Raw genomic sequence first — 26,694 nt, forward strand, 5'->3', positions numbered from 1 at the left:
AAAAGAGCAATGTGAGTATTTCTAATATCAGAGACACATGATGGTATTTTAATTCAGAAGTTCTGAAGTATGAGTTTGATTATGTTTATACTTCAGATTTTTTCCTGCAAAAAAAAAATTAACGACATTTTAACTAATCTTTAACCTTTCAGACTGAAATGACACTTTACTGAAAACTTAGTTTACGTGATAATGTTCATGATATAGACTCTGCATTCACAGAGAGCTTGTAAGGTAAATACAATCAATAACTGAACACCAACTGCACAATACTTGGACTGTTGAGAAACTACTTAGATTTACATCAGACATATACATTAACAAACACACACAGAGCAATCTCTAACAAAATTCAAGTTAGCCTGCCAATTTGTCACTTGTCCTCTGAACACAAAGACAGGAGGTTTTATTTATTCTTTCTGCCAGGTTTTCAAATATACTCAGATTTCTCTTTCAGTAAGCAATCTATGGACATTCGCAGTAGGCACACTTTATTGAAAAGTGTTCCATTCATCTGGCAACTGGAGGACGCTACCTTTGAGTCTTTTTCTAAACAAGCAACAAAATACATTCTGCTAAAAAGACCAGTGTCTTAGTAACACCCAAGAACATGGAGAAGCCAGAAATGCTACATGGTGACAGAATATCAAAATAATCTATAGCAGGTCTTTATCTGCCAGACATAACCCTACCTGCTCTGCTAGGCAGCAAGTAGTAAAACACTCTGCAACCCTTACTCGTAAAAATATTTTTACTTCTTCATCAGTGGCAAAGAACAGAAGCTTCTTTACGGAAGTCTCCAAAACTGTTTAAAACGTACCGACAAAGCTACAGAAGAGAAGCACAGGTGAGGAGAGCATGGCAATGTCACTTCAGACCCCTTCTTGCCTCTGCATTAGGATTCAAGGTCAGAAAACACACACTGCCTAAACAGAATACCTTACCTTTATAGAGGCTGAGCCAGGCCTCAACCAAAGCAGTTTGGTGCTGGTTTTCAGAAAACACATACTGCTTTGGTTGATCTAGCACAGCCTGGGGGGCAGAGGGCGCAATATGGATTCCATATGCACGGCACTCCCTCTACTTACATCTCTGTTTCTGGGCACTCTGTGGCCCACAAGTACCACTCTTATCTTTAAGTGCTGGAAGCCACCAGCATTTTCTTCCCACTTTCATTATTCTGAGCTAAGAGGTCCTGCAAGAAATAGGAAATCTGTTGCTGTTATTAGGTGTCTGTTCATCTGTGCTGCCTTTGTAGATTTTTACATGCAGTAGGCATAGAAACAGAGAAACAACCTGAAGAATAAAAGGTCATCATGATGTTGATTAAAGAGCCCCAACTATGGTATGTTGAAAGTATCAAAATCTAGTACTCACAAGAGATACACACACTAAGCAAAGAGCCAGGAAAGCAATTAATGCCAAAGGGTGGATTACAAAACCTGATGTAATAGATCTTCAGCTCTGAGAACCACAGAGGCAATGGCTGGAAGGAACCTATGGAGGTCATTTGTTCCAGTCTCCCACTCAGAGCAGGATCATCATCAACACAAGATAGGGGCACGTTTCGGGACATGATCAATCTATCCAAATTGCAAAAATCTCCAAGGATGGAGATGTTTCATCCTCTCAGGGCCACCCGCTCCCATGCCACATTAGCCACACAGCAAGTGTGCTGATGCAAAAAGCACTCTCTACTTCAGCACTTGCATTCCAGTACTCCGATTTTCGCTGGGATGAACAAGGTAGAGCAAACACTAGCAAGTACTAAAGCAGGCCTAGCCATCATTCTCCAAAATCTGGTTGCTCCTTACTCCTCAGAGCTTTAGTTTTCAGTTCCTCTCTCCTTATTTGCTCTAAACTTCACTTACTGCAGTAGAAAGGCCATGCAGCATAATTTAGGATGCTTGAGAGTGAAATCCTTTAAAAGCCCAAAATGCAGCATTAGAAAGACTTCAGACATGCTCAAGCCAGAATTTTATATTAGGCTGATAAGAAGGAATCAGTGTACAGCCTCGAAAACAGGTGATGACCATGCTAGACACTTCTGCTGGTATATTTGTGAGAAGATTAAAAACCCCACAGTTTTAGGGAGTATTGTGTGTTACATAGCCAAACTATAAATGCAATTAATGATTGCAGAAATTCCCCACTGCTTGAATAACTGTGGGGTGGTGGGAGCAATAGGGAAATAGATAAGGGAAAAACACATCTAACCCTAGAGTGGCAAGGAGCATCCCTCATCTCTGACATCACAGTTCAGGTTCAAGCTCGTGATATTCCTTGCACCGTTCTCAGATTACAGCCCAGCTACAGTGTTAAACTGTAGCAAACACCATGCAAATATAATTATTTTGGGCCATGTACATCACTTTTCTGAAGAGTTTCATGAACACTCCTGTCACAAGTGTAGTTTTTCCACTGGGAAAAAAAAATAAGAAAACCAGATTTCAGAAAACAGTTAGAAGATAACAACTTTTGGAAAGCAGTAGTCCTGAGCAATGTAGTATGCTTTTCTAATTTAACTGTTCTCATAGTCTTCCTTTGTCAGGACGAAGATTAACAGAATTCTGCAAAGCCACAGGTTTAGACACTGTAGAGTAAAATCGGTTACTTCTAGCACTCAAATTTGTGTTTAATCAGAAACCGATGCAGAAACAGGCTCTCCCTCCTCAAGGAGTTGGCCAACAGTGTTTAGATTTGAAAATAACTGAATAAAGCAAATCAGGAAGAAAGTTTTGGAAGAGCTAAAAGTTACTCTGTTAAGTCTTGGGCACATCTTGGTTTTTAAAGGAAGTCCCAATTAATTAAGGTACACAGACATAATTTATTCCTAGCATGAGTAGATTCAGTAAGATGTGTATAACCATGAGTATACTTAATTAGGCTGCATCAGAATCAGCCTAATTTCTTAAGTTGCATCTAGTAGATTAAGAACAGAAGACTAAGGAGATCCAGATTTGCACGTTATCTGTGGGAAGTACAAATGACGTATCTGCAACTGAATGCCTAATACAGAGCGCTGGCTTGCACCAGCCTAAATTAGTGATAACATATTGCACAGAAACATCTAAAAAGGAATCATCAACTCAGTGAACATATATCAGACATGATATGGTGCATGATAAATTGCAAGCTGACCTGGGTTACACAATACTCACTGACATACTGTCAACAGCACTGATCAACCCAAAGGAAAACTCCCACTGTGGTGTAAAATCACTTCAAGTGAAAATTTGAAACTGTAAGTTTATAGATTTTCTTTGTTTACACAGCACTGAAGGAGTTCTCCCACCTTCATCCTGTTACCTCATTCTCTGCCTTAAATTTCAGGGTGCGTTGCATTTAAACTCACCATACCAAACAGCAAATGATAATTTCGTCAGGACAAAGAAACACTGCATGAGTTGTATTAAAACAGCTACTTATCACTCCAGACATCCTGTAGACAAAGAATGAGCTTCCCACCCTTGGGGATTCTAGTGTTGCCACTTTAAGCAAAGTCTTGATTATTTGCCTTCCCTGGAGAGAGACAGATAAAGAGAAGGAAAAAAAAAAAGAGAGGGCTGTCCCAATTACACAATGTGCATGGACCATATCCCTATGAGGTAATTCAAGTCTATTTTTAAATATAGAGACATATTTATATTTCAGAGGTCACATTTAACATTTTAAGAAGTGTTCTGTGCCTGTGAGGAGAGTAAAACAAATCTTAGAGTCTTTGTCAGCTAAGTATTCTTGAAAATTTAGTCTTATAAGCTGCAAATCCGATCTGACCATTGGTGTGTGAATTGATCGCTAAAGAGAGACATCTTGAAGAGCCAGACTGGGTATTTTCCTTTAAAAGGCCATAGTTACCTTTAATATAGACCTTAATGTAGAAATTAAATAGAAATCAGAGGATTAATTCAAGAGTCACTGTCTACAAAACAAGGATTTTTATGTTCACAGGAACAGGATTTCCTGTGAAACCCCTGAATAACAGGTATTTTAAGACTAGTTATATACTTTTAATATTAATTCTTAGAATAAAGTTAATAAATAGGTTTAGTGGACATTTATTAAATCCAATTAGCTAAATCCAGCTGCTTCAAGGAATAAACTCTCCAAATTCCTATTTAGAAAGAAGCACTCTTCAGTACACATCAAAGGACTCCTTACTTAAAACATCAGAAGTTCACACTGAATAGCCAAAATATTTTTATCCAGCATTTTCTACATAACAAAAAGCTCCAGTGAGAGCAGGAAATACTTCAGCAAAGGACAGTTCCAAAGTGAAGAAATTTTTTGTTCCATTAACTCCAGACCAACCCAAAATTTGGAATTCTATAGTGTCTCTTATATTTGTGTTTAGTGAAACCCACTGGACTATAGCAGAGTTTCAGACACACCTCAGGGAGCTGCTCTCATCTAAAAATAGAGGCTGTGATCAATAAATGCTTGGAATAAGGACTCCTATGTCTCACTCTGCCTTTAATACTGATTGAAAGTAATTGAGAGAGGAGACTGACTCATTGCTCATTCATATGCATTTAAATGGAATTCTTTGGTGGGAGCTGTTCTAGATGTACCATTGCTGCTTCCATTTGCACCGAGGAGTTAACTAGTTTTCTGGGCTTGTCAGAGCTTTTGTCAGAGTTCAGGTGTAAAGACTGTGGAAAGCCAAAATAAAAACATTAAAAATGTTCAGGCAATCTGGATTCCTGATTTCAGAGAATGACAAAATCTTAATTAAATGAAAGTGAGATTGGTGTTCTAGAAAAGAGGGATTTAGGATTTTCATGTTTCCATACACTACAGTATGGAAAAATACCACTGGTAAAAAGTCAGAGCTTCAGATATTCATGTCTTCAACAAAACAAATTATAAATGTAAAAGTCTGGAAGGATTTGGGAATGTGAGAGAGTAAGTCTAGCATTTCTTTATGTATTTTCAACTGTTGAGGAACCTTTGGCTTTCTTGGGACTAAAGAGGGTGTCTCAAAAAAGGCAGAAAGGTGACAAAATCAGGTGGGAGTGGACAATCTACCCTTTCTGATGTTCCTTCTCTCTGTTCTACATGGAAAATATCAGCAATACCCTTTGAAAGCTTTTCAGTCTATTGATATATTTCATAAAAGCAACACTGGGGCATGGAGGAGGACAAAGGAGCAGCTTTGCCACACTTTGTGAAGGGCCAAAGTTTCTAACATGAAAAACTGGTATGGCCATATCCCGTACTAAAGTTATACCTTTATTGGTAGACAATGACTTTGAACATGTTACATTACTCTGCTGAAACTTGGCATTGTTATTACACACTAAGAACTCAAGAATTCTTAATAATGGCTCTTGGGATCAATGATTCTCTGTTCCTATTATACAACAGGTGGTGTGAAGCTGATAGCCATTTTATTTGCACATTATCCAAGTAAGTTAATGCTCTACCTGACTATCTGATACCTGTATATAACACAAGGAGGAGTTTAAATGTTTGGGGAAAAAGTGCTTTGGAACGATTATAGGCTAAGATCTGTCCAACATAGTGTTGCACCTTGTCTAATGTCAGCATTACAGACACCAAATACATGAAGCTTGCACAGGGTTTATAACCCGTAACAAGGAACATTACACTTACTAACACTTACCAGCCTGTCTGATCTGTCCAAGATGCTCACCACTGCTAAAGAGGAAGGGAGAAGGCTGGCACAAGAAAGTTATAATTCCAGCAGATGGTCAATTAAATTTTTTGGATACCTATTACTGGATCAAGAATATTTCAATCAGCTAACAGAAAGGACTGAATCATTACAAACCAGGATTTGAAGGGGTTACTTAGTCCCAGGAAACTGTTAATTAGGTGTCTGTCCTCCCACATCCAGCAAAAAAGCCAACATAAACAGTATTACATGCTCTAGCTAATGTGAAAGAAATACAGAGTGCATTCATGCCTGACCAGGATCAAAATCACACTGCCAAGTCATTCAGTAGTGTGTGAGTATTTCTGTGATTGCAAACCCCAGCCTAAAAGCCTTGCCTTGCTGCAAAATACTCCACACAGTTTCCTCAGGACCTTACAGTGTGCTACAAATCATCTTCTTTCAGGGCCAATGCGTCTCACATGCTCATCAAATTAGTGAATGCCAAGAAGTTACACAGAAAGTGATGTGCTTTTTTGTTTGTATGCCACCTTCCCCGCTCTTGATAACTGCATTTATTTGGGACACTTATAGCCTTTTACAGAAACTACTTTCTGTCAGCTTTCCTCATTTTACAAGCACAGAAACAGGCCCTGCTGACCAGCTTCCTCAAAACACTTACTGTCACAAGTCTGTGCAAGCTCCATTCTCAGCACCACTGTGGTGAGTTCCCATCCTTTCTTCCATGAGTTGCTTTCTGATTCTTGCAGTACTTCCAGCTCTGCAGCTAAGCCAATTCAATCCCTTTTCTCCCTTGCAACAACTAAGTGAATGCCTCCTCCTTTTTATCTCAGGGTTTATTCCACACCTGAGGTTTTCCCATTGTTCTTTCTCCTATTCTTTCCCACTCTTCCTTTGTCGGGCATAATCCTTTGTGGGCTTGGGCAATTTCCACTTTCCTTCCTCAGCCACCTGCAGAGAACCTGGGTCAAATTGGTTTCCTTCCCTCAGCCAAGTCCCCGGCACACTTACTGTCCAGCTAACATACTGTCATTAGCTAATTACGCCTCATTTCATCCAGGCCGAGAGGAATGGGCTGCAGTACTTGCCTGCTAAGGTGCATGCACATTCACACGCAGCCATCCCAAGAAGCGACACCTGTATTTAAGGGCTGCATAACAGCCGGAATTCACACACCTCGTGTGACACATTGCTGCCATTAACACACTAAAGAGCTGAAATCCCTGAGGCACCTCAGCATCTCTGAAAAACTAGGTTGTGAGGATTTGCTTGTGATCACTAGCTCACAGAGAAATCAGGAAGTGCCTCCTCTTTGAGCTAATGTACATATTATGCACAAGATTTTTAAACAGAAATTTGTCTTACCATTCAAATAGACTTGCTTTTAGATATTTCAGGCTCCTTCCAGGCCAAATGCAAGCATCTGAGGCAGTCTGCTTTTTACTTTCAGAGAATTTCTAACACACATGCCTTTCCACTTGCTGTTAAGGATTTAGACCTGTAACACACTTGTAAGTAACACCTTCTATTTGTAAATAGTAGAGCATTTGGGAGCAAGAAACTGTTCTGTGAGTGTAATTTAATTGCTACTTAACACAGTACTCCTACTGATCTGAAAGTTTTAGTTTCTTTGCTTATTGATGGAAAACAGACTTTTTCCATTGGCAAATCAATGTTCATTATCATCTTAGTGTTTATCCTAAGGCTTTACGAAGAGAAAAATAATTTTCACAGATAGCTTTAACCATGTTACACTTTTATTAGTAGTCTGAATTAAAAAAGGAATACTTGCAAACTGTGTCAAGAAACTTATCTTGCTGACAGGCATTCCCCGAGAGGACTTTTGAAGCTTGACCTATTAGACCAAGTTTCCATTAATACTTTGAGCACTTTATTAACCTAGTGCTGGAGTCTGTAAGACCCTGCAGAAGGCCTACATAGCCCTTTCTGAAAGCCTGAAATTTCAAATTAGCCAAAAAATGTCCTTGCCTCATTGTTAAGAGTTAAAGGTAGCTGGGAGAAAGTTACTGCTTGTTTGCTTTAGTAGAAAGTGCATCTGTTAAGAGCAACACACAGAAATACTGGGAGCTTGGGTAGGAAATATAAAGAAGCAAGAAAACTTTCAACAATGTACAACTGTAAATTTTCCTTAGGAAGTCAAATTAATAACTTTAAAAAAAATAAATCACACAGTAATTAAATGAATGGTAACAAAATTGCTGCCACAAGTGTGTGGATCAGGTGGGATACCAGCTGAATTAATATTGTGACTTAATTTTTTTTAAATGTAGAGAACAGATGAAATATAATATAAAGTTCACGCCCCTCCTCTAAAATAGAGAAAGGGCCATTAAAAATGTACACATCTCCATTCCGAGCAGACAAGAGCGTGCAAAAGGTGCATGATCTTACTGAAAAGATAAACAGCTGGATTTACTTGCTTCCATTAACCAATGACCCACTTGTCAAACATAAGCTGTAGATTTAAAAGAGTGATTACGTGAAGCCTCTTACATTACACAAAAAAAGATCCTAGCTATGAAATCAGATCAAGTCTGAAAATACTTGAGCACAGTCAATATTGTTCTTTTATACAGACGCAGGATGAGAGTTAGTTATTTGTTTAAAAACCTACAACATGATGTAATGGTGTTTCCTCTGGTGCTGTTCAGAAGGCCTGGATTTGGCACACCACTAATGACCTGAGTGGGATGCATGGGATAAACGCCTTCTGTAAGAGGATGAAGCTCTAATGGAAGACATTGCATAAGTCTGAATATGGGGGCATGGCCAGCTTCCTTCTATGAGGAACAGGTACTGATAGAGACTGAAAACTGATGCTTAAAACCATTCACCCATAGTAAATGGTAACCATGACATGTACCTGGTCTGTCTAATCACTCAGAGAGGAACTTTAACAGGGGTGGCAGCTGTACACACTTTGATGGCAGATCTCCAGCTGAAGCTTTTAAGGCCCAAGCCAGCTGCTGTCGACTTTGCCCACCCGTAAGCAGCTCCCACCACATGCCTGTTTCTGTGCCTGCTCCAGGCTCAGTAGGAACACACATGCAAGATGCTACAGATGATTACAACATTTGGGTTTGAGTGCAAGCCCTGAATTAACAACAGTGCAAGTGTATCAAGGACAACAAATTACTAGGTCTCAAGACCTGAAAACCTCTAATGTTGCCACCTTGTGTTGTAATGCAACAGCACTGTCCACAACAGTGGCCTTCCTGTACTTGACCTAAAGCTAAACAAGTCTCTAAGAAGGTTGAGAAGGCCATTATTATAAGGAACATTTTTACTGTAAGGACAACTTACGTGTTGCTTCCACCTGACCTCATTAGCGTGCTGTGTGTTGCCAGTGACTCCCACTTTACTGTGACTCAGTAAATAGGGTGATTTTCTGCAAGCTGCTGATCGTGGGGCAACTTAACTATATAGGAATCCCAGCAAAAAAACCCAAAAAAACAACACACCAAAGCTTCCAGCCCCAGAGATTGCAGAGAAACATTGGAAAATGCTGATACTTGAAGCCTGTCCACTCATGGATTTTACTCTACTGCTAGAGGCCCTGAGCACCACAGCTCATCATCCCAGTGCCTGATGTGCAGGTGCAGGCTTTAGCAGGAGCATGGGAAAAGAGGCCAGGCAAGCTACACAGTGCCTACTACACCACAGGACAGGGATGTGTGCACTTCATAGAGAAGAGGGTACAGTTGGGAACACAGCCATGGCACTCCAAGCTCCACATGCCTCCCAGCTCATCTTGCAATAGCATTTTGGTTTCAGCTCAGTTTTTTGTCATATTACTCAGTAGCACTTGAGGGTCACCACTGTGCCAGGCCAGTTTTCCCTTCCCATCTCCCCTTTACATTTCTTTCTCCATCTCTCCTTGCCTAGATGAAATACAGGGATACTTACCACTTTGCTGTTGGCACCTTCTGGACTTTAAAGTGCTAACCAAGTGATGAGACTTGCAGACAGCATTGCAAACAGCCTAGCAAGACACACACTACCAGAAAAAGGTCCTCTGTTTTCCTAACAGATTCAGCCTGATGGCAGACTTGGGATGACTGGACAGAATCAGGATAGGTCCTACACACATATTTATAAAATCTAGAAACTGCTTTGAAAAATGACAGTTATTTTTATAGCATTTGGATGCACTATAAATACTTGATATATCTGACAAGGATTAATATTTTTCAAGATCCTTAATTTTTTTTTAAATTTATTTTGCTGCTTTAGCAAAACTCAAATCATTATTTGAATCATTTTTTAATAAACATTCTTCAACTTTTTAATGAAGCACTATTAATAGGCAGGATGCAAAAAGCAAAAAAGATAACTAGGAACAAAGGTATCTTTTTTTATATTATTGTATATTATGTCTTCAACAGTCATGGCATAAAGTAGCACCATTTTGTAACCTCTGAACAATCACACTGTGTATAAAATAAAATAAAACAAGGCTTCTAACATTTTGAGCACAAAAGGTACTAGTGGCAAGAAAACAGTGCCTTTTCCTCATTACATTAGAAAATGAGGTTTCTATTTAATAAAAACCCCAACCACTAGGCTATGTGTTTTTGTTACTGTAAATGTATGTCAGTGCTGTTGACAGCTTATGCGTTGGAAAGGATCTCATTATTAACTCTGAACAAAACCACACGTTATCTTTTTGAAAAGCAAAGTTATGTTCCTGATGAATCATCAGCTGCTTTGCTGAGCTCCTGTGGGATAATTCTTGGTATTGGGCACTGGAAAAATAAATATCACCCTAAAGTTCAGAATATTTTCAGACAGCACCATAAAAGGCTATTAAAGCTACCCAATTCCTAAGTTGAGAAGGGAATGGGGCTGGTGAGTACACAGCCAGAAACAAACATTCCATTTGGTTAACTTTGCTGTCTCAGGTTCAGGCTTTAGGTCTCCAGTTCTCATGTTGGATCAAAACCAGCTATAAAGCATCTGTGTTCTATGCAGGACTGACTCCTAAACAGATGTCCTCCACTACATTTTTGGAGACCTTGTGGTGTTTACACAGAATGAACATGCTTTAGAAACACTCTGCTCAGCCCAGAAGTTCACCTATTTCATACTTCTTCAGCCCTTTGGCTGAAGTTACAAGGGATCCCTCAGGGAATTCAGGTCTTCTTTGGCGGACATTGTGGGGAACAGTTTGGGGAAAAAAGCAATGGGGAACCGAGCAGCAAACAAAGTGCCCTTATCTAGAAATGGTGTTTCATTCTGCACCAGTGCTGGGAGGCAGGGATAAACAAGTGAGAGGAAGTGCTTCTTGAGCCTGCTTGGTTTAGGTAACTACATGCACCTTTATCATGAAGGACCAGAGAATATTTGTGTCTGCAGGGAAGAAAAAAGCTCGTACAGGCCTTTTTGTTCAGATCTCCCCTGGACACTTCATGAATCAGTAGTTCATCATACAAACATACTTTATATACATGTATATACACTTTATATACTTTTAATGTATTTTCTTTCTCTTCCCCTACCTCAAAATTACTGAAATATAACAGCTAATTCCTGAGCTAACGTTCCAGCAGAAACCAGACTTGCTTTCTAATGTTAGAGTATATTGTAATTGTTTTGGTGATAATACATCAAGCAAGGAATTGCAAGTGCCAAGTCCCCTTATCTGTGTGTTGCACACAAGAGCGGCTAATACAAGAAGTGTAAAATTCCTTGGATGTTCCAACATCCATCCCTCATGTTGTTGTCCTTATAACTTAACTCCATGAAAAAATACACCCATTTGTCAGGCTCAAAGGCACTAAAACCTAACCAGAGGGTTTCCTGAGTGAAGGCTAGCATATAGTAGCATGTTACATGGATTTTGCTTTTGCAATTGTAATAGCTTAGCTAATTCTCTACTAATATAATGCATCTCTGGTATTAGAAGGCAGATAGCTAGATCCTAATTTTGACATATAACAGGCCATAAGGACTAAGGGATTTGGAAAAGAAAGGCTACACAGTGAGCAGCAATCCATGGGGAATACACTGGAAAACTGTCTGTTGCTTCACAGAGAGTGTTACACATGGCAGGAAATCTGCACATGTCAGATAAGTTTCTATTAGACAGGTAGGATGCAGTCTGCTTTTATAAATGTCCACTTGGTGGCTGTGCACTATCTCCATGCACACAGTTTTCTTTAGATTTCCTGTTGTTTCCAAGTGCTTGTGACAATGCCAGTATAACCACAGTGACGAAGCTTGACTTTAAGCAGCAGCATCTCCTCCGTGCCAGAGTGGAAAGCGACAGATGAAAGCCTCCATGGCTCAGCACAAGGCATTGCCCTGCTGAACTTCCATCTGCAACACCTTCCTGGGAAGGGTTGCATCCACAGGGGAGGATATTACATTTCCCTGGTTCTTGCTCTCAGATGCCTCCTGTAGTCTAAATCTGCTGCTTCACCCTTGAGGCATACAAGCCTGTTTCAACTAAATTATACGCTGTTCTTTTCCTGAGAATCTCCAAGTACACTTGAGCCCTGCATGTTTGCTAATTGCTGTCAAAGTCACTCTTCTCTTGCAACCTGACGGACCTGGACTGTGTGGCTCCTCATTTAACTCTGCCTCTGTTCTACTTATATCCATCTTTGCCAGTGAACACAGGCAATTCTTGTATTTCCCATAGAACTTACCCTGAATTATTTTTCATGTCTGTCACACATCTAGAGAAATCTTTCTGCAAACATATTTAAGGGTTGGGTTTTTTTCAGGGCATTAAATAACTTGGAGCAAATTCCTAGTTTCACAGTGAAGCAAGTTTTTAAAATAGCTCAGACAAACCTTTTTACTTTTAACTGTAAAGTTCAAACAACATACCACTGCAAACTGAGATGTCTCCTACATCCAAAATTAGCATTTATTTATACACTGGAACAGTTTTTCAAGCGTTAACACAAATGCAGTGGTATGTTTTAAAAACAAAAGTTCTTCCTTACACAGCCCTAGCATCATTTCAGTGCTATGGATGTGTTCATCACCAGCTGTGAATAAAGAAACCCCACACTATATTATAAACCACTAATTCTGCAGCACATTCCTACCAAGGGAAAAGGCAGGTATGGTATCCAGCACAGTACGGTAAGTACTCTCAATGGTGAATCTGTTCAAACAGGAGGTTTAGTACCGGGTATCCTACGCTCCATTTTGGGAACAGTGAAGGTTTTTTGTTTGACAGCTCGGATGCAGCAGCAATGATACAAGGGAAGTAAGTGATGGGAACGCAGGAAACACAGATCTGTTCCAGGCGCATCCTTTCTGAAGGCTTTCTAAACATTGCCACCTTGTGGGCCTCCTGTCTCCTGATATCACTGGTCCTTCCACTCTCCCCAGGTGACTTCCTGAGCCAGATGCCAAGCTGGAGGCTAGACTGTTGAAGTTAACATCCAGCTTGGGTGGAATGCTATTTAAACTCCCATAGTTGGGGATTAAAAAAGTGAACAGAACCTTAAAAATTCTGTCTGACATTAATTACTGACCCTGTATGTGACACTCTGTGTAATTTGCTCTTTTTCCACTTAACATTATGAAGGCAGCACTAATAATGTGCAGAAGAGCTAACATTTAACAGAAGAAAAGCAAGGACACAATTTCTAAAAGCTCCTAAACAGAAGGGGATAGAGGAGTTATATTCATTGTCCACCTTTAGGTTTTTTTTTTAATTATTCCCTTTTGCCACCATTTCCTTCTTACTTCAATTAAAAAAATCCCCAATTATTTACAAGAAGTCTGTGGCATCTAGTTTAGCTTTCAGCAGTTCTGTTTCAAGAATGAGAATTTTTGATGACTTGAATCTATCAATTGCTTAGTCAAAAGACAATGCAAAGGAATATAATTTGTTATTGATACCAAACTTATTTAGCTACTGCCTTACAGACATCAAACACAAGTTTTTGGGTAGATTCTCATTTGTTAGCACTGTAAAAAAGACATACAAACGTACTTACTTTGAGCATCCAAACACTTTCCCTGGTTGCCGGCTTGAATTATTCCTTGCAGCAATTTGGTACTGGAAAGAAAACATTAAAACCTTTAGTTCAGCAATCACATAGAAAAAAAAAACAAAAAAAGACTCACTGGATGGTCTTTGTCTGTATTAGTTGAGCAGTGATGCAATAGCCGTATGCTAAAAATGAAACAAGAGGAGAAATCCTTCATTACAATGCTGTAATTCAGCTGTGTTCACAATGGCTCAGTGTCTAACATCTGCACAACAATCAGATGTTCCCTTGATATAGTAGCAGATCTATGAGCTCCCTTATGCAGTGCTACATTCAGAGTTTATTCATAATTGCCAGGCACATTGCTCTTTCTTCATCCAACCAGGCTTCTCCTTAGCACAGGCAATCAGTTATGACTGTTGTGTCATGCAACTGGAGCCTTGCTGCACTTACCTGAACAGCTTTTCAGAGGAAAAAAAAATCTGCCATTGAAGACACAATAACTGATTTACAGGAAAGCCCATGTTTTTGCCAATACAACACAAAGCAGCGGGCAATGAAATCATGGTGCTGCCCACTTGTAGTAGTCACGTTAAGGCCCATTCCCTTCTGTGTTCCTAGATGGAATTGTCTACAAATGCTAAATTTGTCCTCACATCCATTCTCTCAAGTGCTACATTACAGACTGCAGAAACATAAGATGGAGCAGCCATATATGGGTTTCAGTTTGTGCCCTGAATTACATACTGTGGTTATGTGGCTAAATTTCTCAATTCAGCTCCTCAGTCAGCAGGAATTATCATTCCTAGCAGGTAAATAATGGTTTACAGTCAGACCGGGGCTCTGGTCATTGCTTGTTTTGCATTCCTAGTCAACTAGTTGAGACAGCCCAGCAGGGAGGAGTATTCCAAAGGCATCTATCTCTGTATAACAGCACAAAACTACACCAAACAGGATCCTAGGGGTATTCAGACTGCATCAGGACTGAGAGATGTAAGAAGCTCCCACAGGTGAATTTATATTCATCAAAACCCCTGTTTTAGGAGGAGGAATACATAAAGTAATTCTCACTATAATTAATTATCATCTGGAAAAGGTAAACAGACTTTTAAAGATGGCTTGTATAAAGGACTGGATCCCAGCTCCAGAAGCTGTGACTCATCCTGGCAGAGAACTTAGCATGGCTGCTAGCAGACTGGAAGGCTGAAGCTACCTTAAAGCCAAACCAGAATGGGAATTAGCTATTAAACATGTTATTGTTTCATTTCTTTGAATCTCTCCAAGCCTCTTAAGCTCTGCTTTTCAATGTACTCTTTTTCCTCCATTTGTTTAATGTGGAAAGTGATTCCAGCACAGCTGACAAACCTCAGGCATCCTGTTGGCAAAGGAACGGCAAATCCATCATGGTATGTTGGCTTTTGCTCAAGTAGACCCCCTCTGAATTTAATCTGAGATCTAACAACGCTATTGCAATAGCTTGTAAGGATGGGACACTTAAGACAATGGTTAGAAGTAGTCATGTCCCACCAGAAGGTGTTGACCAGAATTTCTACAGGGCAACCGCAGTGGAGAGACACAGTGAGACACAGACCTTTGAAATATGACACTTAATTTACTCATGGAATGTTTACCACAGTATACTTTTTGAGGAGTGTGATATTTATGGCATATTGAAGACAGAGATAACTACTTAATTGTCTTCAGTATGTATCCCTTGCAAGGGATTTGAGTAACATCACCACGCTGAACTTCATTAATACAGTCATAAATAAAACAAAAGAAGGCCTCATAGCACAGGTTCCTAAAGCTTGGAAACTGATTATGATGGTGATTGTACAGGTCAAACCAAAGAGGTACATCTCAGCCTTTTTGCCTGCCAACCTGAGCTGCAGGGAGCAGTGTGATTGCTGTGGCCAGATGAGATAATTGGCACCTGCTGCTGTGTGCAGCAGCACTACCAGGTCTCCACCTGCTCCCTAAGCCATGCCAACACCTCAACCTGTACGTCCGGCTTGAGATGCCAGAGCAGCACCCAGGCAAGGGAGTGGTAGGAAACACTGGATCATTAGGGTGGAATTTAATTTAGGTGGACAAAGGAATGCAGTAGAGGTCTTAGTGGGCGTGAGGAAGGTAACGATGGAAAGCTGGAGTCCTCTTCAAAAGGATGGGGGGGATAAAGGTGTGCAATGAAGACAAGGGAAAAAGGATGCACCATGTTCTCCTACTACATGCCAGGCCATGCACTGCTCTCAGCTTCAGACAGTGGCATCATATCACTGCTCTATGTAAGCTAACAAGCACAATTCAGTTCCTCAAGACTCCCCAATGCACACAGGCTGCACTGATTTTAAAACAGGAGAGGATCTGTAAAAGTGGAAAAGGCCTTAGAATACAGAAAAAAAATTAAAAACTATTTAAAGAGTAGATTCAGAAAATCCCATGTAGTAAAACAGATAAAAGAGATGCATTGTTTTCAGGACAGAAACTTATGATTTGTTCAACATTTGTGTAAAGTTTGCAGTTTGCAAATGTTTGCAGCTATGTGTAAAACTACACATAGCTGCCAAGTTCCCTATATTATACTATCCATTTCCCTGATAGTCAGATTACACTGGGGGAAACAGACTAATGTTTATTACAAAATGCTTTGAGTTAAGCTGTTATTAACAGAATTGAGTAGATTTTATTAACAGCCAATGACCATTCGTCTAGCGCATTCAGTTCTCCCCCTCCCATATCCCTACTCCCACATCCCCTTGTGCCATCCCACTGCAGCGACAGTTGGGAGGCCAAGCCCACGCGGGGGGGTCAGACTGGTGGGCCACTGGCTTCCAGGTGGGCATTAGAGAGTCCCTCAGGGGGTCCCTTATCTTACTTCAGCAGATGCATATACAGCCCTGTAGACTACATTTGCCACTTTCTCAGATACATACTCTGCTGTTGATGCTCGTGTGTGCTGGTGGAGGCCTTGGGCAGGTTTGGCAGACTCCTGCTGTTCAGACTTTATGGGTTCAGTGGACTCAGCTGCTCTCCAGGGTTTTACCTGGTCTCAGGGGGCTTTCACCTGCTCTCTCTCACCATATACTTTTCCTCCCTGTGCACAATAGCTGTTGCTACATCCACAAACTTTACCCACTGAACCTATTGAAAAAACAGATGCAGAAGAGGCTTCTACGATAATATCCCTTGAAATGCTGCAAAACAATTTAATTTTGAATGAATATTAACTAAAAAAAACCCCACAAAACAAACAAAAATCCCAAACAAAACAAGAATTGAGCAAGAGGGATATGAGAAAGCAAGTAGAAAGGAAGGCAACTAAGAAAAAAAAGAAATTACAGCAGGGACAATCTGCAGTAAACAAGGTACAACAGCATCTAGAAGCACATCATACAGCCGTAATACGAACAGTACCCATAGTTGTTCCTTTGAAGGACCAAGGAGGAAAAGTTAGGGTAGAATTTAATTAAAATGATTTAAATCAAATGCCTTCCAGTACATTTGATGATGTATTTTCAGAACTTTACCCCCAGAAACTGTGTTTCCCCTGTGGGCACAGAGCCCTGTCTTCTGCTACTGTGTCTCTGTGCACTGGATGCTTTCTTCCATACTGCACAGATCTCTTTTCTTCCCCCTGCCAAGGACTGGAAATGTGATGTTGCTTGAAAACAACTTGTAATATAGGCTGACAGTTACTGATTGCCTCAAATATCCTCAGCAGTTATAGAAAAAAAACTTCAAAACCAACTTATTTTTAGCAAGTGAAAGAATTCAAGCAACCCCATGTGGCTGCTTTCCAGGCATTTACTGAGTGGAGAATAGCTTGACAAATTACAGAAATGGACAGAGTGTAAATCAGAAAACAGTGTATATCATTATTTACATATGCTTTCCTGTGGAAAAGAGGAATCGAAACATTAATTTTAAAGCTTCTAGTGTCAAAGGAAAGAATGACTGTTTTTATGAGCTCTGCATGAATCACAAAAACCAAAACAAAAACCCCCATACACTTCACAGTTTGGCAGATTTCTCAACTTGCTGGTAACTAACAGCCCAACCCAATGCTGTCTCACTCTTCCTGGGTAAGTCCTCTGCATCTACTCAGAACAGGACTCTGCAGCACTACAGGGAAGACACAAAGGCAAAGACCCAAAGCAAAGAAGTCAAGTAACAGAGCTTAGTACTACAAGAATGCTTCACAAGGCAGGCAGCCCCAGAGGTTGCAAGATGCTGCTACCGAGTGCACAACAGAGCTTCCCACCTCTTTTGCTCTTCCCATTTCAAACACAGCTTTGTCCCAGCAGTTCTGCTTCTCTCCAGTGCTCTGATTTCAAGTCATCTACTGGCATGAAAAAGGTCCCAGAGATTACTTTTAAAACTCTGTTCCCTCCCTCTCATTTACAAAGCAAACAATCTTTTTTTGATCATTTACATATAAAGTAAATCCAAGCACATCCTACTTAATAACTTTGTAGGAAAGAACATGCATCCTTTCTCAGTAAGACTTCTACCCTGCTCAGGGTGGAAGCCTCCAGACTTTTCTCCCTATAGAACAGTAAACCAGCTTGTGTCATTTCTGCTGTCCTCTCCTGTCTCTCCTCAAATTCTTATTAACTGGAATTTCCAAGATCCAAGTGCCTTCAAGACAGTATTGGGTTCAAAGCTCCAGCCAACTGCAGTGTGACATCTACATTTTTGCAGCAGCCTACCTGCCCTCCTCCTATTAACAAATACCTTCACTGCCTTCCTGCCCAGTAACTCTGAGATGCAGTAATTATCTTCCAACTTGAAAAGGGTGTAACAGAGCTCAGTTTGTGTGATTTACGTAGCTAGTGTGACAGATTTGGCAAACTTTTTTTTGGCATGACAAGCAATGCCAAACCAGTATATCAGGCAGTAGGTGGCAGACCTAATAGCATGAACAGATGAGACTGTGTATTTACCATTCTTTGTATTTAGCAGCAGACTGCCACATCACACTTATCTCCATTTCAACCAGAAAAAGTTTCCCTCTTTGCTCCTTTTTGAGAAAACAATCTTCCTTCAACTTTCTTTAAAGTTTAGTTCAGAGCCATTGATGTCTGCACTTCAATTTCTATCACACAACTAAAAGTCTGTCCTACTTGTGCTATCAGTTCCTATGTCTGTTGGCTTCTAAATCCAGCACAATTTTGTTCAGCCATGGTTTGCACATTGGACTGAAGTTTGCTATTGATGCACTTCTGTATGTACTCATGCATTATATATTTTTTATGGTTGGCATTATATCTTATAGAAAGCACTTGATTTAAAAATAACTAGAGTTGATCAGGTTTCTGCTTAGTTTCATGCACTAGAATCACTTAACACATTTCTTTTTAATACTTCCTTATAAACAAAGTTATGCTGCGATGATGCATGTTTTATAGTGAAGAAAGAAAAGCCAGCACTGACTAAGGTTTCCCACTATGAAAATTTGGCAATAATATTGCCTTAAGGCATTCCAGCCTTAACTGTTCGCTCCTTATTTATGTCTCTGGGCTGCCCCTCAGTTTTGCTAGAACTCTGAATCCAATCCACTCTAAAGCAGATGTGGAAAGGGATCTAATTTCAAAGTTACCTTTCTTTTTTTAGATTTAGAAAAATATATCTGGGGTAGTTCCTTGTTCCCCAGTACGCAGCACGGCCCCATCCACGGCCCCATCAACAGCTGGGCTGGCACAACTGGGAGGACAGGATCTCACTGGCTGATGTTGCTGGCCAGAAACAGGTATAGGGAACAACTCCACTAAGTGGGATGGAGCAGAAAGCTTTAAAAGCAGACACGAACTCCTCTGATATGTTCTAGAGACTAGTGGGTACACAGAGCTAAGGCAGAACATACACCAGCTTTCCCCTGTTCAATATGAAAGGAGTAAGATGCTCATGGAGGACAGCTAGCAGCAACTGCTTTGGTCCAGGTCAACCCACCACTAGTTTTCAGTACATTTATCATTTCCTGTACCGTTTTAGGCTTGATTTTGTAGCTGAATCTTTACAGACTAATCAGCAACTTAGAATTAAAAAGAAGATACAAAGGAAAAGCATTGAAGTATAGCTTCAAAAATCAAAAAACCAAACCCTGTCTCTGTATTCTGAACTGAGATATTTTCTGAAGTTCTTTTAAAACAGCAAAGCATGGGGAGTCCTGATGGCATAATAATACGTTGAATTACCCAAGTTGACTTTCTTTGAAAACAAGCCTGCTGAACAAGCACAGTAGGAAGTGCCCAAAGATAACTTCCATAGGAGTGTTATACAAGCAGTTGCAGCGTCTGTGGAACTCTCAAAATTGCTTCAGGGATATAAAATATACAAGCTTCAGGACCAGGAAAACATTTAGAAGAGCAAGTTGGTTTAAAAGACAGATGTTTTAACTCAAAAAGTAACTTACGTTTAAATGGCACTCTTCACTGTAACTCTTACAGATATGCCTGAGAAAAATGCAGGTAGCTCAGCTAGAGTGCCTGAGATTAGATGGCTTGAATCCCCCTCTATTGTGGGATTAGTTTTTCAGATCTCTTGTTACAGTGACTGCAGAAAATTAAGCACATCAGAGAACATTCAGCAAGAATCATTTAGGTGGCTACGTAGAGGGGGATAAATGCTCCTACCTCTCCCCTGTTTTAACCTAGTGCTCTACTATGAGCACTATGCCTGCAAATTGTCTAAGCTCACAGACTGGTTGTCTTCTAAGTTACAGAATTCAGTACCTTTCTTTAAAAAGTGAAAAATAATCTCTAAAACAGTGCAACATTCACTGCCTATGCCTATTTCAGACCAGGAAAGAGGCGAGGACAGCTCTGGAAAGCAAGCATGCAAATTCTTGCCCCTGGGAGGGAATGACCTTACTGGTTGCCAGCTAGCTGGAGACAAACTTCAGAGAAAAAAAAAACACCTGGGGGTTTTGGTGGACTACAAGTTGAAATAGGCTCAGCAGTATGCCCTTGCAGAAAAGGAGGACAGCCTGGGTTTGCAGATCCAGGGCACTAATTACTCTCCTGTACCCAGGGCTTGTGAAAGTGAAATACCTGTGTACTGGGGAGCCACAAACCAGTGACAGACATCCTGGAGCCCAGTCTACTATACAAAGATAGTTAAGGAGATGGAGCATATGATGCAGGAGATGCTGAGCTGGGTTTGTCCAGCGTGAAAAAGAGAAGGCTTAGGGTGTGTGGGAATGTATGAGTGCAGCCCACAGCTACTTAAGGTGAGGGTGTAGAGAAGATGGAGCCAGGATCTTCTCAAAGGCACACATAGACATAGCAAGAGACAACAGGCAAGTTTCAACAGGGGAAATCCTGATTACATGTTAGGAAAAGTGTTTTCATTATGAGAGTGGTTGAACACTGGGTTCAATGAGGCTGGAATATTTGAATGTTTGAGATATTCAGAACTGAACAAGTTCCTGAGCAACCTGATCTGTTTGGGATGGCTTTGAACAGGAGGGGACAAGATTATCTCTTTCAACCAGTATCATCCAATGATTCCATGTAGAAGTGTCATCACTGCAGGCTGCTTGTTGCCTGCTTGCCTTACCCAGGGAGAGAGCCCTACTTAGGGTATAGACTGCCATCTCAGCCCTTTTAACAGTTCTGGCATGTCTTTCTCTGCCTTAAATTCCTGAATGGGAAAAGAGGACTAACTGAAAGATGTAAAGATCTGTGGCAGTAGTAAAAACAGCTCAAGTCTTGTAACTTGATTTTTATTTCAATCTATAGGAACCTAACTATATATTTATAATAATTGATATCTAATATATAAATCTAGACCCAAAAATTTTGCTCTTGAAAGCACTGGTGAAGCAGATGAGTTCTTGGACATCTGTCTTGTGAGAGGCGAATGGATTACTTGCAGTCAATTATGTATGTACAAACCTATGAGGGCTTGTCGTGGGGGGAAACAGTTTTCCCCCTAGAGTTATGAAAGTGGTAACCCCCGAGGGGATGGTGACCCTTGGGGTTTGACCCAATCAGCGCTCCTGCAAAATATAAACATATCACTGGACTGGAAAAGAAAGTAGTTGTAGTTGTTGGAGAAGAGGTGGCCATGTTCTGAGGCCATGAGGAGCAGGGGCAGGAGCCCCTTGGGGCTCCGCCCCCCCCCCAGCCCCTTGGCTGGGGCTGCAGGGACTTGGAACAGTGTTAAACTGGGCTAAGTACCTGTAGTTGGAAAGCTGAAGGAGTTTTCTCCACCGTGAGTGGGCAGCGGCAGGAGAAGCGGCAGAACATCACTGACCGGAGAAAAAGTGGCGGCGCAGAGCCAAGAGATAAGAGAAGCAGCAAAACAAACATGCAGCAAAGCAGACAGAAAAACTCCTGCAAGGAAAGAGAGAAAAAGAGCCAGCAGCAAAGAGCAGGACTAAGTCCTGCAGAGAGAGAGTTTCGAGGGTAAGAACTGAACAACCAAAACTCCCCAAACTCCCTGGAGACTCCTCCGAGAGAGAGGAGGATGATGGACTCTTACTTGAAAGAGTCTTGGAGTGCAGTATGCACTGCAGAGAGGAGCTAAGAAGTTCAGGCGTCCTGAGAGCTGAGCCAGGACAGCCAAAGGAATGTGTGTGTGTGTGGGATGACCTTGGCCCCCCCCCCCGCAGTACTGCCAAGCTGGCAGTCTTGAGTCAGAGCACGGGAGCTCTGCAAGGGGCTTGAGTCCCCTGAAGATAAGGACTGTCGCGAAGACCCCTGTGCTTCGTGATATGACCGTGGTGACGTGACCTTTGTTCTGGTGAACACAGCCCACGGAAAGACCCTCGTTTTGAAGACGGAGGGCCGAGGGGCTTGGAGTCCCCCTTGTGTGTATTGGCAAAGATCCAGCTGCAACTGCTGCATTGGAAGAGAGAGACACTGCTGCCCTAGAGAGACTTGCTGCTCATAAGTGGGACGGATCTTTTCCCTTCTTCCCTTCTGGACTTTTATTTGGAGGGAGAAGAGGTTTGGTCCATTGTAAATACTGTATGTCATGGTAGAGATAGCTGAAATTGTGTATGTAGTGTATTATACTATTTATTTGCTGTACAGTGTTGTAATATATCCCTTTCCCCCCATTTTGAGTCTCGTGTGGTGTCTGGAAAACCCATCTCACACTGGGTTGAGATGTGGGAGGGGGGCTAGAACTAGGGAATTGGATTTTGGAGCTGTCAAACCATGACAGGGCTGTAAGGCTATAGTTTGTGGAAATGACCTGATTAGATAGGGTGCTCACATGACAGCTGAGGGGACACTGAAGGGTGTAGCATCACCTCATTTGTCCTGCACAGATCACCACGTGCTCTGAGTCATAAACCAAAGGCCAAAGAAGTTTGAGTGGTTTCCTCTCTCATTTTCCATCTAATCAATCCCAACCATCGAGTTTTTCCACCTATTTCCAAGGTGGAATGTAAGAGTCACTTTTCCACAGATCCACAATGTGACAAGCATTGCTGGGGTCCAATCTCTGCTGTTAATCTTCTTCACTGCTTAATCAGTGGAGAAAGGTGATCAAGGTGGTCCCAGTGACATAATCACAGCCCAGTGACCAATAAACTCTGGAGGAGCATGTTTTAAGCCTTCTCCAAGCCGTTGAGTGGTAGATCCCCTTTAGATTCTCATGTTCTGAGTCAGTCCTTCAACCTCCTCATCTGCAAGTTGGAGGAGCAGCCCACCAACACTTCACACTCTTCCACACATATTTTGGCTGAAAGCAGCCAGCGATTAATGTGTTCGACCCAGGTAACAGGATCTGGGTATATTGATAGGATTGGATCTCTTGGGGGAACAGGCAGAGAAATACTACTTGGTATTTATTCATGTTTCAAAATAGTGAATGCTCATTTGCTTACCCTACCCGGGTGGCAGTACCTCTTGACCACTAAAAAAAGCAGAACTTCACTGACATATATTCTCAGTAAGGATCAGAGACCTCCAGTTGTAAAAGGCCTGTCAGAACCTGTGGGCAAGATTGCCTCTTGTCTGCAAAATGGGAAAGTTAAAATGCACTGAAGCTTGAGGATGCTTGCACTGTGGTAATGACCCCACACAAGTAATTAGAGCTAAAACTGCAAAACCTGTATGTTTGACAAAGAGACCAAAGAGCCAACTGAGCTTTTTTTTGGATCTTGAGCGTATGTGGAGCTGAAAACTAGAAATGGCTCTCTGCTATGAAGGCAAACTAAAAAGAAGTCACCAAGGGGTTCTTCAGAACAGAACTGTATTTGAAAGCTGCATAAATACCTTTTACTCCTTCAGTTACAATAACATTGCCACCTGATCCCAGCTTATGAACTTCAAGTTGAAGGAAAAATATTCCAGCCTGTGAGATAAGAGTGACAGCTTGTTATCTCATTTAGGTACTCCATGATACTACACAATAAAGCAAGTCATATGGGAGGGGGCTCAAAAGGTGGGCTGCCAAACTTCAACTCCTCAAATTAGTGTTGCTTTGTTTTGAAAAGATAGTCTGCATTTGAATCCTACCAAATCAGAAGTTTTTGGGCTGCATTTTTGAGCTGCAGTATTTCCTCCAAAAAGCTGCAGTGCAAAGCTCATATGAATTATTCTTTATGTTGTTCTGCAGATAAAAGCCACAGAACACAAGAGCCACTAACTTGAATGCATGTGCATGGCATACTGATTTAAAAAAAACTAATTGGGAAGTTTACAGGTGATTCTACAGTATCAGATTGAATTTAAACTTCCACAACATTCTGCTCTGGAAGGTTTTTCCTTTAGCACACTGCCTGCAAGCTCTGATTTGGAGGAGCACTAAACTAATTTCAGTAGTATACACAACTTAAGTGTAGATACTTCTGTCACTGCCTTTCCTGGACACTTATGTTTTCTGTTTGCTGTCCAAACCAATCAAGAAAAGCCACCACTTAACTGAAGAAACAGCTACTTTGGATTGATTTGCCATTTACATGCACACTATCTGCCTTACAAACTTACATAAGAGCCAGTTTTTCACATTTAGAAGATAAAGCCTTTTAGCTTAGATTGGCAAGTAAAACTCATGGCAGTTTTGGTGTTTGGGGTTTTTTTGTTTTGTTTCTTTCTTTCATAAAACAGTCAGTAGAGCAGAACTTGTGCAGTATAATGTCTTACTGTATCTTCTCAGGCACATGCAACTGGCCCTAGAGAACCCAGCCCCTATTAATGTTGTAGATAGGCTCTCTTCAAACTTCTTCAGACTTCTGTTCTGTGGCATCTTCTGTAGCAGCAGCCTACTCGTAGCTGTTTCTTTGAAATGACCAGAGGGCTCCTGAGATGGCAACAACTATCAGATATTTTCAGGCACAACTACTTAAATAAACAGTTCTAGACATAAAATACATGTACAAAAGGTGAACAAGCATTTTGGGGCTCTAAATAAAACTTCTGAAAACACAATCCTCATTTCCCAGGCATGCACTCATTTAATAAAGCCCTTCTCTTTTCAGCAAGATTAGTCAGCTATTGGAAGTCCCCATAACATGATGTTACTGAACTGAACATGCCCAAGGTGAATCAAGGTAGTAACTTCTGGAAAAAATGAGCAGCCACATAGCATACACAGCTGAAGCATCCAGCATCAGCCAAAAGCAGGTCTGTCTCTCCCAAGCCAGTGAGCAGTTTATGTATGCTCATGGTGTAAGTCCAGTTTTTCTCCCTTTTTGGTAGTCAGCTTGCTTGTTAACTCATGTAGCAAAAATCCAAGATTCAACCTACGCTTTCCCATAAGATTGATTTCCCTGTAGGGCCTATCTCAGAGTCTGCTGCACTCTGCTGCAACTCTCTTACGCCCTTCCATTCCTGGTCAAAACATGCCACACCTTCCACATGAGTCAACCAAGCAGGGAAGCATCTCCCGCAGCAAGTGGGGAGGCAGCTGAGAGGAGAGCCTGGCTGTGACAACATAGTCCTTCCCTTCAGCATGGGGCAGGATGCTCAGAGAAATGCAGACTTGGTTAAAAATATTATCAGGAGAGTGCAACAAGCTGCACTTGAGCTTGAATTCACGGGATCAGGCAAGGTCACTTCTGGTGAAATAATCCCAGGGATAAATTCCAAATCACTCAGCTATTTAGTTAGCATACGCAAGACAGCTGGAAATCTTTGCAACATTCTCAAATGACACTGTTTGGCACCTTATCAAACTAAATGCCTTTTGCCTGTCGAGTGCACAAGCACATCATTTTACTTCAGTGTTATTCTGGTTTTCCTCAGTGAGATGTGTTGGGTTTGAGAAACTGCTGTATCCTACACAAGACATCAGGGCTCAGCTCTCCTACTCCTTTTTGATGACAAACTGATGTTGAAGTTTAACTTCCAAAATAGGAAAATTATCAAGAGAATATATTTTGACATACAAGATGTGTAAAGAAAAATACAACAGAAACTGTCCCAACTTTAACCAGGTGACACGATGCTATTTTGGGAAGTGCACTTATTTTTAATCCCAGGAATACTTTCCTTAGTCAGTAGAGATACTTACAGCCTTTCTTGTTTGAAGTGCTGTGTTCTTTCCCATACTATTCCATGCAGAAAAACAGAGTGTGCAAACCAATATAACAGTTCTATAAGAACTCAATAAATCCAGAAACACAAGTTATTGCTTCTTTTACAGTCACTTTTTTAGTCTGGAATAAAGCCACACATTTTGTCAGTTCACATCCCAGAAGAGGTGGGCCTGTCTCTGCTTGATATCAATGGGAAGGCATCCAGTAGCATGGCAAGAGAATCCAACTCAAAGAGTTTTTATGTTTACACACACACAGAGAGCTATTTATTTGACTGCACTCCATGGGGTAAGCTGGGAGTGAATCCCCTCTGTGGTCAATGGGAGATGCCTGAGCAAAGTACTGGGCTGGTGCCAGGGACTTGCACCAAAAGGCAAACCCAGCAAGAAGTGAAAATAAACTATCCTGGGAACAGTGCAGAATTTCTTCAATTTCAGAAGCAAAAAAAATTAGAGAACTAGAAAAAATAGGAAGGAAGGACCCTACTGCACAGAATACATTGGGCATGGAAGGTATATATATTATTAAAGAGCTTTAATTTCACCTACTAGATTTCTCTCAGGTTGGTTCTTCTACATGTATTTTTA

General features: G+C 41.0%; 1 protein-coding gene across 1 annotated transcript in view; it reads right to left on the bottom strand.

Moving 5' to 3' along the window:
* Window positions 1-26,694, bottom strand: part of MAPRE2 (microtubule associated protein RP/EB family member 2) — a 99,987-nt gene that overhangs the window by 59,599 nt on the left and 13,694 nt on the right. The window contains exon 2 of the mRNA XM_027674296.1: window positions 13,621-13,682. The gene's annotated coding sequence lies outside the window, so the exon portion shown is untranslated. The remainder of the gene's footprint in view (window positions 1-13,620; window positions 13,683-26,694) is intronic.

This window comes from Neopelma chrysocephalum, unplaced genomic scaffold (genome assembly GCF_003984885.1).
Source record: "Neopelma chrysocephalum unplaced genomic scaffold, ASM398488v2 Primary Assembly neopelma1_22, whole genome shotgun sequence".
Classification (NCBI taxonomy): domain Eukaryota; kingdom Metazoa; phylum Chordata; class Aves; order Passeriformes; family Pipridae; genus Neopelma; species Neopelma chrysocephalum.